Genomic DNA, 12,078 nt, shown 5'->3' on the forward strand with positions numbered 1-12,078 from the left:
AGTTCCTACTCTGCGTTGAGTTTGTAGGCCAGATCTGCCTTCATTTCTCTCTGTGCTCCAGAGTATAGTCTCAGATTGCTGGTCGGCTACTCTGTTTGGAGTGTTTGTCCAGCGCTAACACAGCTGACAGTGACACAGTGCCACCATTACCGTATATGTAGCTCACATTCCTGGCTAATTGGGTTTGAGGCCCTCGAGGCTATATGTCTTAAATGGGGGAATAGCTGGTATTTGTGTGTGTGTGTGTGTGTGTGTGTGTGTGTGTGTGTGTGTGTGTGTGTGTGTGTGTGTGTGTGTGTGTGTGTGTGTGTAGGGATTGTGCAGTATGATTAAGGTTGAGGGGTCATTGGGTTGCTGTGTGTGAGTTTGTGTATGTGTTGGAGAGGAGCTCAGACTTGCAGCCTTACCATCAGGCTTGCTGCAGCCTTAAATCTCTTTTTTCTGTGTCATTCAGGAATAAGACTTGTGTACCTTTACTCTATGCCAATGTATGGTAAGAGCGAGAAACAAACACACACTTCATGGCACAGCCGAGCGCCAGGCAGGAAGGTGGACCACAAGAACAGCAGCTCTACAACACCAACCTTCCTACTTCGTCTAGGTCTGCTTTCCTCGCGCTTTGCCTACCAGCATGTTGTGCTTCTACCTTTGGCTTTTTTGTTTCTTCCTTTACCCCACTTCCATCCCCGCTGTGAACCCCACCGCATTCACTGGTTATTCATTGAAAGTTGATGAGGATTCTTTTTGCAAGTGCAGAGTGCACTTTTGGTAGAAGAAAAAGCATTCACTGTGAGTACACACAGCGGTGAAAGCACTTTGCTGAATGAATGGGGAAATAGAGAGACAGTGGAGGAGTCGAGCATTCATCCGAGTGTGGTTTCAGGATTGCTGTGAGTTTAGTCATCACCAAGACATGAGTTACACACCGGCTGTACATCTAAATACTGGAGGAGGAGGAAAAGGAGAAGGTGGAGTAGGAAGAGGAGTAGAACAGGACATGTTAGGAAAATTCAAGGGGCGGGACAGCACAGCTCATCTCTGAATAGACGGTGACAAATAAGCCGATGGGCTGCGACGGCGCAGTGTGTTGAGTTGATGAGCAGGCGGAAATCATGTAAACAGCACACAGCTGTACATATTCAAAAGCACAAATAGAAGATTTCTGTTTTTTTTTTTTGGAAAGTTCTGGAATGTAAAATTATTTTACTTTCCTTGACATCATCAAAAATCATATAATGTCAAATGGCAATGCAATGTATTAGAAAAGTGGCCAAGGAGGAAATGTATCTCACTTTTTAAAGCTTCACCTTACATCTGTCCTGCATCTTTTAGCCTTCCTCTACTGCCTAAATATTGCAGTTCAAATCTCAAGAAAAAAATAAAAATAAAGTTGAAGCTTTCTGCAAGAGCTAAGACTGTTTTTACACCATCAGCAGAAACTGGGATATAAATCTTATTTTTGTACTCACCCAGTCATTTTGTTGGTACTTGGTTTATGGTTCATGCTTAAACATTAAGATTTTTTTTTTTAAACTGCCGTACTTTAGACCAGTTTGATCTCACTGGATTGCTGGCATTCTGGAAAATGATAAGAGGTTTTGGTAATAGTAACTGTGAGCAGAATCTTGTAATTTTGCAGAACTAAAACAGATGAATATAATAATAATAATAATAACAATAACAATTAATAATAATACAAACAATAATAATAACAATACAATTATTTGTAATGCACTTTCATTTAGGCAAAATCTCAAAGTGCTACATTTCACACAAAAAACTGATAAAAACAAAACAATCATGTAATAAAAACAAAGCAATCAGATAAAATAAGAATAAATAATAGAAACACTTAGGGGCATGTTTAATTAAAAGCTTTGCTAAAAAGAAAGGTCTTTTAAAAAAAATATCCAGTGTCTGTGGAGGTTTCTTTTTGATGATTGAAGACAGATGAGTTCTAGGAGTATTGCCATTGATAGGTGAGAAGAGCGATTTTGCAGTGAATTCTGGAGGATATGGGGAGCCAGTGGAGTGAACGGAGGACGGGTGTGATATGATGTTGCTTCCACACTCTCATCAGGATCCTAGCAGCGCTGTTTTAAATATACTGGAGCTTTTGCAGGCTCTTGCTTGGGATCCCAATGAGCAGTGTGCTGCAATAGTCCAGTCTGGAGGAGACAAAAGCATGGATGAGTTTTTCTATATCAGAAAGCGTGAGGGTGGGATGGAGTTTGGCAGTATTTTTGAGGTGCAAAACTGAAGACCTGCATTCCCTGAGATGGGAATGTCTTGTCCAGAAATGGTGATGGTGGTTATGGAAGATGTTTGGACCTGATGAGGAGTTCCGACAAAAATGGCTTCAGTTTTGGAACTGTTTAGCTGGAGAAAGTTTTGACTCATCCAGACCTTTGTCTCCTCCAAGCAGGTGGTGAGGGTGGACAGTGCTGATGAAGATGATGATAATGATGATGGCAGTGATGATGAAGACCGCAGGGAACAGATGGGTTTGGGACAGTCCTGAGATAAAGCTGTGTCATCAGTGTAGTAATGGAAAGAGATTCCATGCCAGCTGATGACACGGCCAAGGGGGGGCATATATAAAATGAATAGGGTTGGACTGAGAACAGACCCTTGGGGGACACCACAGGTGACAGGAAGTGTCTGGGACTTTGCTCTTCCCAGGCTGGCATACTCAGTCCTTCCAGATAGGTATGACTTAAACAGTCCAAAGCACTACCAGAAAGTCCTATGTCAAGGTGGAGGCGATTGACGAGGATTATGGTTATCAATAGCAGCAAAAGCTGCTGTTTGGTCGAGGAGGATAAGGAGTGAAGGAGAGCCAGCATCCACCACCATCAAAAGGTCATTTGTGACCCTGACCACTGATGTCTCAGTGCTGTGGGCAGAGTCGAAATCTGACTGGAATTTTTCAAAGAGATTGTGTTGATGTAAATGGTCCTGAAGTTGGGCAGCAACAACTTTTTCCATTACCTTTGAAAGGAACGGGAGATTGGAAATGGGCCTGTAGCTGGTAAGGGCTTCTGGAACCAGGGTGGGTTTTTTGAGAAGTGGTTTAATGACAGCAGTTTTAAGCTCACATGGAACATAATTGGACTGGAGGGAGCGGTTTATTGTTTTTGTGAAAAGAGGACTTATGGCAGAGAGATCTGATTTTATCAGGAATGTGGGAAAGGGGTCCAGTATGCAGGTGGATGATTTCATTTTCTTGATGTTGAACTTAATTTCATGCTGTGAAACCTTGGAGAAACAGTGAAAGGGGTAAGAGGTCCCTGGCTGTGGGCTGGCAAGCAGGGCAGGAGGGGCAAGAGAGCGAGACAGATGGGAACGGATGGTGTTGATTTTGGCTTTGATAAAGGTAAGATATTGATACACTGTTCTTCCGTGTTTTCTGTGAGTGATTGGAGTTTAAGAATGTAGAGAGTCCAGATGATTTCAGGCGTCGCTCAAGGACACAACCAGTCGCCTTCATTTGCCGTAGCTCACTGCTGTACCAGGGGGAAGAGCGGGCAAAAGCTCCTGTTCTGGTTCTGATAGGGGCGTGGAGATCCAGGAGACTGCAAAGAGATCTGATGTAAAACTCAACTGACTCACTGGCAGATGAGAGGTTTGCAGAGGTGAACAGTGGGAGATCTGAAGCCATGATCTCTGTGTTGATATTTTTGATATTAAAAAAGTGAATTTGGCTGTCACACTCCCTCCTGTGCCAGTGATCTGATGCAGTTAATTAGGAACAGCTGGGGAGAAGCACAGCTGAGCGCAATGACAATCATGAACAATCAGCTCAGTATAAAGCCTGGCTCGCTCCTCAGCTCCAGTGCTGCGTCATTGCCACATACCTACCACATACCTCCTGCATCGTGTTCCTGCCCGAGACACACCATACCCTGCTGTGAGCACACTGCTCCTTGGATAAACGGATCACCTCATCTGCCACCCCCGCTGCATACTACACCCTGGCTTACACACTCTGTTGTCTGGACTCTGCTTTTTGTGAAAGACCTTGCCGGCTCAATCCACTCTCTGCACCCTGCACGCTACACCCCGCTGCGAGCACCCCGCTCACTGGCTTTACGGATTACGTCACCTGTTCATCACCCCTCCTCTGCTCAGCAAAACTCTGGTATCAGTTCCCAGTCTGTTTGCCCCGTCATCCGCACCGCATCCCCTCCTCTGGTTCATCGGCTCTGCCTCTGCCCAGTCTCCCGACACCCCTCCCCGGACATTCGTGAGTTGCCTCTCCTCGTTTTTAGTTTAGTTAACCCCCCATCACGGTCCCGAACTGTCGTCCTTAGTTTAGTCTAGTTTCGTTTTGTCCCCTCCTGCTTATTCCTTTGTACCTCCCTTATGGAGTACTTTATTGTTTAGTATTTTTGTTTAATAAATTCTTATTAAATTAACCTGCCTGTCTGTTGCCTGCTGCATGGGTTCACACCACCCGCAATTCGTGACATTGGCATTTGGGCTTGAAATAGAATAGAATAGAATAGAATAGAATAGGTCTTTATTGTCACTGGTACAAAAATAATGAAAATCAAATTTGGCACTTTCTGTATTAGCAGCATTAAAGGATAAACAAGAAAAGCACTCAGAGAGTGCAGTACCCCACCAAGGCTGCTAAGTCTTTGTATCATTTCCGACGTATGAAATCTTTGCTAAAAAAAAAGACCTTGCGATGAGCACAGGCATGCAAATTACCAAATCAGGTGACCTAAATATGCAGCGGGAATTATTGGGACTCAGAACCCCCCCCACACACACACACAAATTAATCAACTGTTCCTTGTATCATTTCTGACAAATAAGTCCCGCTAAGTCCACAAGGGTCAATTTGTAGTAGGATCACAATCATGTGATCGTCAACAGGCAGCTGATGTAGTGTTCACTTGTTGTCATAGGTGAAGTGACGCATGCCACTGTCACAGCCAGGATTTTGACCGTAAAGGGAGGTCTTTACTGCCCTCTGCCTCTCTGCTGCAGGTGTCTCTCTACTTGCTGCATCGGTGCTGCTGGAGTTCAGCGTGGATGCAGAACAGCTGTAGAAGATGCACACCTGCAGCTCATCCATCAGCGGCAATAAAGAGCGGCTCCACACTGCACTCGATGTCTGAGCCTACTGACTATCTTCCTGGTGATTGGAATCATGCTCTGACCATGGTACATCTGAAGAGCAGCTTGCCTTCCCTCCAGGAATCCTCTGGATTGAGGATCTGGACCCTCCAAGAAAACCTCCAGAGTGAGGACTCAGAAACCGTCCCCCAGGTAGGGGATGTGAACCTCCAGACTGCTCCAGTCAACCTGGCCACCACTGAGCTCTCTGTTGCAAAATCAAATCACTTGGTCCTTGTGTCATGTCTGACCTTTTCTGAAAATTTCATCCAAATCCATTATTCCTTTATTCGGTATTGTTGCACACAGACAGACAAACAAATGCTGATTGTCACATAACATGATGCATTATTAAACACAGATTAAAAATATTTACAACTAAAATATGTACATAAGAGCAAATATGGACCAGAGATATGAAAATTCTATGCAACCATACATTCTACAGTTAAGCATAAATATTGCATTTGTAGATATGTGATATTATCATTCGGAGGGATGGAGAAGACATTTGACAGCTTGTGGGTAAAAGCTGTTTTTGAGTCTTTTGGTTTTGACTAAGTGCACTGTAACATCTTCCTGAAGGGAGGGGGGAGAAAAGGGAGTGTCCTGAGTGTGAGAGGTCTCTGATGATTCCCCTGGCTGTGAATATGTCTCTCAGGGAAGGTAGTGTGGTCCCAATCACTCGGTCTGCTGCTCTCACCACCCGTTGCAGGTCCCTCCTGCTGCAAAGTAATATTATGTCTTCATCTGGTTTTGTCCATCTGCATTTAGCTATTTTGACATGATCCCATTTTAAATTTTCCCAGATGGAACTGGTGACTAGAAGGATGCACTTTCTGCCACCAGGCGGATGGAGTGGATGCCAAACCACACAATCCACTTCTTACCATATGTACACACACCTTCATGTTTCCTACTGCCTATTGTGTGAAATACTATGACTTTAAGGAAAATATGGCAAGAATCAAAGTATAAATTCATAAAATACAAATAAACTGCAGGTATTTTTCATCTTTATTTGTCTCTGTTTAAGACTAAGACTGAAACTGCACCAAACGTCAGTGGTTGAATATCAACTAGCAGTGATGAACACAATAAATGAAAATGAACTCTGAAACCATTACACAAATTGCATTTTGAACCAACTTCTTCACGTTTTACTTTCAGCATTGAAGGCTTTTCTTGTAGTGTTTTATGTAAATAGGCAAATATTGTAAAGACCAAGATGTTGAATGAATGTGGCCTGTAGAAAGCAGTCTGCAAGGATGGATGACAAGGTTACAGCTGATAACTTCCCCAGTGTGCAACCAACTAAATATAAATGGCAAAATGTCAGTATTAAAGAAGAAAAAAATTAAGGTACAAGTTTATGCAGTGTTGTTTTGTAAATATATAATCTCCTGACTTATGCTTATGTTGGCGCACTGAGGTAAATCTGTGAATTTTACCATACCCTAGTGTCCACAGTGTTCTAAAGGATACAGCTGTGAAAAGAAAGCAGTTGAGGAGTGAAGGACAACGAGCAAAGGCAGAAACTGTCTCCACTCCCTCATGTCTTCTCATCCCTCCATTATGTCATCCAAACTTGACCAATTGTTTAGTCTGTAGCATCTCAACTGACATACCTCACAAACTATTAAAGCATCCATAGGACTCTTCCTTCCTTCCTCTGCCATTGTTTCACACCCTCCTCTTGGTAAGGAGGACTTCACCGGCTGCTCATTAAAATCTTTGCAGCTGAACTGGACAGCAAGAGACACAGCAGACTTTCCCTCCACCCTTCCTCCTCCCTCCTCTCTGTGTTATTTTCTCTGCCGATGTGACTGTGTTTTTCACAAATCTACTATTTCAATTTCAGTGCTTCTGGGAAGGTTGTTTATGGTGGAAATACCAATACCACTAAAAGTTGTTTACCAAGCTCGACTTGGAGAGGGGATGCAGGAGAAGAGGCTGGTGGTGAGATGGAAATGAAAAGAGAACAAAGAAATGAAACATGTATGAGCCATTCAATCATTAAATGAAGAAATCTGGTGTTTTTGTACGTCTTTTATGTGGATATAAAAAAAAAATGTGCGTAACTATTATGTTTAGTCATGGCCTACATAATAGTTCGGTGTTAATCTGTGTATGATCTGTGTTTAGCCAAATGGAAGTTTAAAATGTTTGGTTTGGATGTTTACTGTGTGGAATTTAAAGTTGGAGCAGACTTTTCAGGTCTGATTACTTGTAAACAAATTGAGAAAATTTTATTTTTCAAACTGTTGGTGAAAAGTTTGAAGGATCCAGCCATGACCCTACAGACCAACAGCACACTAACAAGCCAGAGCTGTATCATTTTGTAAGTGCTTATTACAACTGAAACTAAATAAAATTGGATTTTGAATTGATTTGGCTGTGAGACCATTTGTTGTGCTCCCTGTTAGAGCGCCCTTTACTGTCTTTGACTGAGCACGATAAGTGACTTGATATCCTTTCATTACACATCTGTTAACCCGTTGCGCTTCAGTTGCGCTTCAGTGTCCCGCCCGCGGTACACTTTGAGATCTGCATAAGCAATTTGCTAAATGTCTGAAACTGCAAACGCGATTATACAAACACTATACGCCGATGGAAAGCTTAGATTCTCATGAATCTGCCGGTATAAACCACTCTCAGATGTGATTACCACAGCGGGTAATATAAACACATTTGTCCGACAAAAACGAATATCCATCCATCCGTTCTCGGTACACGGCTTCAACGTACACAGCGCGACTCACATTTCCGGGTTCATTATTACACACAGATGAAAATATTCCACAAAAAACGCTCATAATCCAACCTTGGACATCCAGACGAAACAAGCCAGTAAAATATTTTGTCCAAAACATGTCTTGAAGTCGGTATATACTCCACGAATCGGTCGTTTTCAAGGAAATGCACCTCGCAATGTGCGTCCAATATTCCCTATTTCTCGTCATATTTTTATTTACAAATAGAATATTAGCGATTTTTTTGTACTGAAAATGGCTGGAATTGACTGAAGCTTAAAGGGTTAATGAGAAACCAAGAAACACACAAATGTTTTGTTCACCAGATGTACATTAGAAACCACAGGCACATCCCTAAAAGACTCTGTAGTGGTCACATTAACATTAGCTCCACCTTCAAACGCTGAAGATGAGCTATGTGAGTAAATGTTTTAAATTTTTACACGGTAAAGTACATTCATTAATGCCGTCCTATCACTACAGTATATTTTATATTCTGTTGTAAAATCAATAGTATAACATGTGATCAAAAGGTTAAGAGACTGCGTCTATAGAAGGCAAAAACTATACTTACTTTAAGTTTGGCTGCCATCTGCTTTGAAGTAATCCCCTTGAGCAGTGAAAAACTGCTTGCAGTGCTCTAAGCTCTAAGCTCTTGGCCTTGTGCTTCTTCAGGCTTGGAAACTGTGGACCGCTCCACTGTGAGGCTGCTGTTTGGTCTCTGAATCAGAAAAACATCCAGGCAGACTTTGACACAGTGTAGTTTTATTGAGTCGATGGTGTACCTGCAAAGAGGTCACAAAATACATGTAAAATGGATACCAGTGTTGTTTGCATGATATATGGCATGAAGACTTTCAAGAAAACTGCTTGGAATGGGGCACAAGGGAACAGAATTACAACATGCAGGTGGATTGTGCTGCTGCATTATTAATATCACATTGCGTTACGACAGCATGTACCAGTTCCCGCCAATATCCAGCAACTTCGCACAGCCATTGAAGAGGAGTGGACCCCCCCAATAAAACAAAACTGTACCTTTCAGAGTGTCCCTTTATTGTGGGCAGTCTAAGGCACACCTGTGCACTAATCATGGTGTCTAATCAGCATCTTGATATGGCACACCTGTGAGGTGGGATGGATTATCTCAGCAAAGGAGAAGTGCTCACTATCACAGATTTAGACAGATTTGTGAACAATATTTGAGAAAAATGGTGATATTGTGTATGTGGAAAAAGTTTTAGATCTTTGAGTTCATCTCAAAAAATGGGAGCAAAATCAAAAGTGTTGCATTTATATTTTTGGTGTGTGTGTGTGTGTGTGTGTGTGTGTGTGTTCTTGTACTTGCTACATGGTGAGTACCATTTTCTGCATTTAACTATCAAAGTGAGGACATTTTTACAAAGTGAGGACATTTTGGCCGGTCCTCACTTTGAAACAGCCATGTTTGAGGGTGAAGACTTGTTTATAGAGAACAGGTATGAATTGAGGTTTGGTTAGGGTTAGGGTAAGGATTAAGTTTAGGCAATCAGTTGTGATGGTTAAGGTTAGGGTAAGGCTCTAGGAAATGCATTACGCCTATGGATGTCCTCACTAAGATAGAAGTACAAACATGTGTGTGTGTGTGTGTGTGTGTTTCAATACATCTTTAAGCCACTAGGCGTCACTGTATTAAATTATGCTTACTAAGATGCTGTATAAAGAAAGTCGAAAAAGAATTCTAAGATTGCGACTACCTGTTACGACGTTGTCACGCCCGTTTTCCTGGTCAGAACTTCAGGCACCCCATCTGAGCGGATTCTTCCTCTTTTGGTCTTGGTTTGTTCATCGCTCATAAATAATCGTGTTTTCAATATTTATACAACTAAGAGTGAAGTAAAGTGTTCCATGTACTACAGTCAATTTCATTTTATATCCTACATAACTATTTCCATTGAAAAAAATACAAACTTTTCTTTCAAAAATAAGGACATTTGTAACCCCAAATTTTCGAACCTACTGTTCATTTGTGTGTTTGCATATCTTTTCATCCTTAACTTCTTCACTTACAATCAATTAAGTGCCATGCCATTCAGCATAGGTCATCATTTCCCTCCAGCTCCTCCGATCTTTTGCTCTCTGAATTGTGACTGTTGCCCGTTCGGTGTGTGGCCATGATGTAAGTTCATCTATCATTTTCATTCTCTGTCTGCCTCTCTTCCCGTTAATTTGTCCAGTTGTGACGATGTAGTCCAGCGTCTTCTTCCTTAAGATCAGCCCAAAAAAATTTTGCTTGCCGTTTCCTAATTTTGTTCAGTAGTGTATATTTGTGTTTAGTGTTTTTAAAATGTCTTCATTGGTAATTCTGTCCGTGTAAGATATACGTAGCATGCGTCTGTACGACCACATCTCTGCTGCAGTAGTTTTGTTCGACATTTTATTGTCAATGTTCCAAGATTCATTATCCGTACATCAGAACTGGCAGGACATTAAAGCTGAGAGTCCTCATACAGATGCTAATTGCTATTTTTTTTATTTGTCAGTATATTTTTCATTTTCATAAATGCTGTTCTAGCCATTGCTACTCTACATTTGATGTATATTTCTCATCTTCCATCTGGTGTTATCCATGAACCGAGAAATTTGAAATGATGAACCTGCTTCAGTACTTCTTGGTCTACTTCCCTTTCTACCTCTCTACCTCTCTTCCTCTACATCTCTGCCTCTTCTGTCCCTCAACCCACCGGCCAGCAGGCAGATGGTCCCCCCACATAAAGAGCCGGGTTCTGCTGAGGTTTTTTTTTCCCTGTTAAAAGGCTGTTTTTCTTGCCACTGTCACCTTTGGGCTGCTCTGGGGGTTTCAGGCATATGGGTTCTGTAAAACATCTTGAGGCAATTTGACTGTAACTGGTGCTATATAAATAAAACTGAATTGAATTGAACTTCTATGTTACAGGTTGGGATGACATTTTTGTTTGGAATTACCATTACTTCTGTTTTTCTTTTTGTTTAAAGACAGACCAAGTTTTTGGCTCTCTGTATACCTGTATACCTATCTATATCTGGATACTACGGCTGCATATCGTATCTTATTTATGCTATAACCTCTGATGGTTACTCCTGGTAAGCCTTGTATTTTCCTCATGATATTTTCACCATACAAGAAGAACAAATTAGGTGATAGCACACATCCCTGTCTGAGTCCTCATTTCATTGGTTGTTCTTCACCAATTACATTGTTTAATTTCACTGCTGCACCTTGCCAATAGAGGTATTTTATCATTTATAAATCCTTTCCATTTACTGTATGTTTATGTCCTTTTGCATCTGGATTATTGCTTGATGTTTTACTGTATCGAACGCTTTGGGGTAATCGATGAAACACATGTATAAATCTTGTTGTACTTCTATTGATCATTCCATAATAGTTCTTAACCCTTTAGGCGCCAGAGTTTTTTCGATAAAATATTCAGTTTTGATATCATTTTTTCAAAAGGTTGTAACTTGAAAATGGTTAGAGATAAAGGTAAACTGTAAATGAGAAAAATCATCAGTATGACCCAAAGTTTATGATGGGAGTAAACTCACTCATCTAATTTGCATATTATGATGTCATCAGGTGGCGGACATATGGATTACATAACTTTATTGATGTTTATTGATCAAAATGGCATTGTTTGGCTCAGAATTTGTCAGATCCCTGTCTCCACGATACCCAACAGGCTCATCAAAATGTCTGATCCACTTGTGAAACTCTTCCTCATCTGTCAAGCAAACCCAGCCATCATCATCATCGTCATTTACGACGGGGCTGTGAACGCCACTGCGGCCTCCACTGCTATAATCAGTGCATTTTCTCCCACATCTGCTGCTATTTTGGCGGATTTTTTTGCACCCCCCACTACCCTCTCATCATTAGCGGTGTTTTTGCCACCCCTGCTACACCCACCACGTCCCCTCCTGCCACCCTGGACCCCTGTGAAGCAAAGCACTGGCTCCAGTATGTGCGCACACACACACACACACACACACACACACACACACACACACACACACACACACACACACACACACACACACACACACACACACACACACACACACACACACACACACACACACACTCAGATCCCCCCACACAGTCATGAACTCAGATGAAACTTCTCTCTCATGTTAACAAACCCTTTACATCTCACTGACAGTCCTTAACAGGATTTAA

The sequence above is a fragment of the Acanthochromis polyacanthus genome, chromosome 10, assembly GCF_021347895.1.
Source record: "Acanthochromis polyacanthus isolate Apoly-LR-REF ecotype Palm Island chromosome 10, KAUST_Apoly_ChrSc, whole genome shotgun sequence".
In the NCBI taxonomy this organism is placed as follows: Eukaryota; Metazoa; Chordata; class Actinopteri; family Pomacentridae; genus Acanthochromis; species Acanthochromis polyacanthus.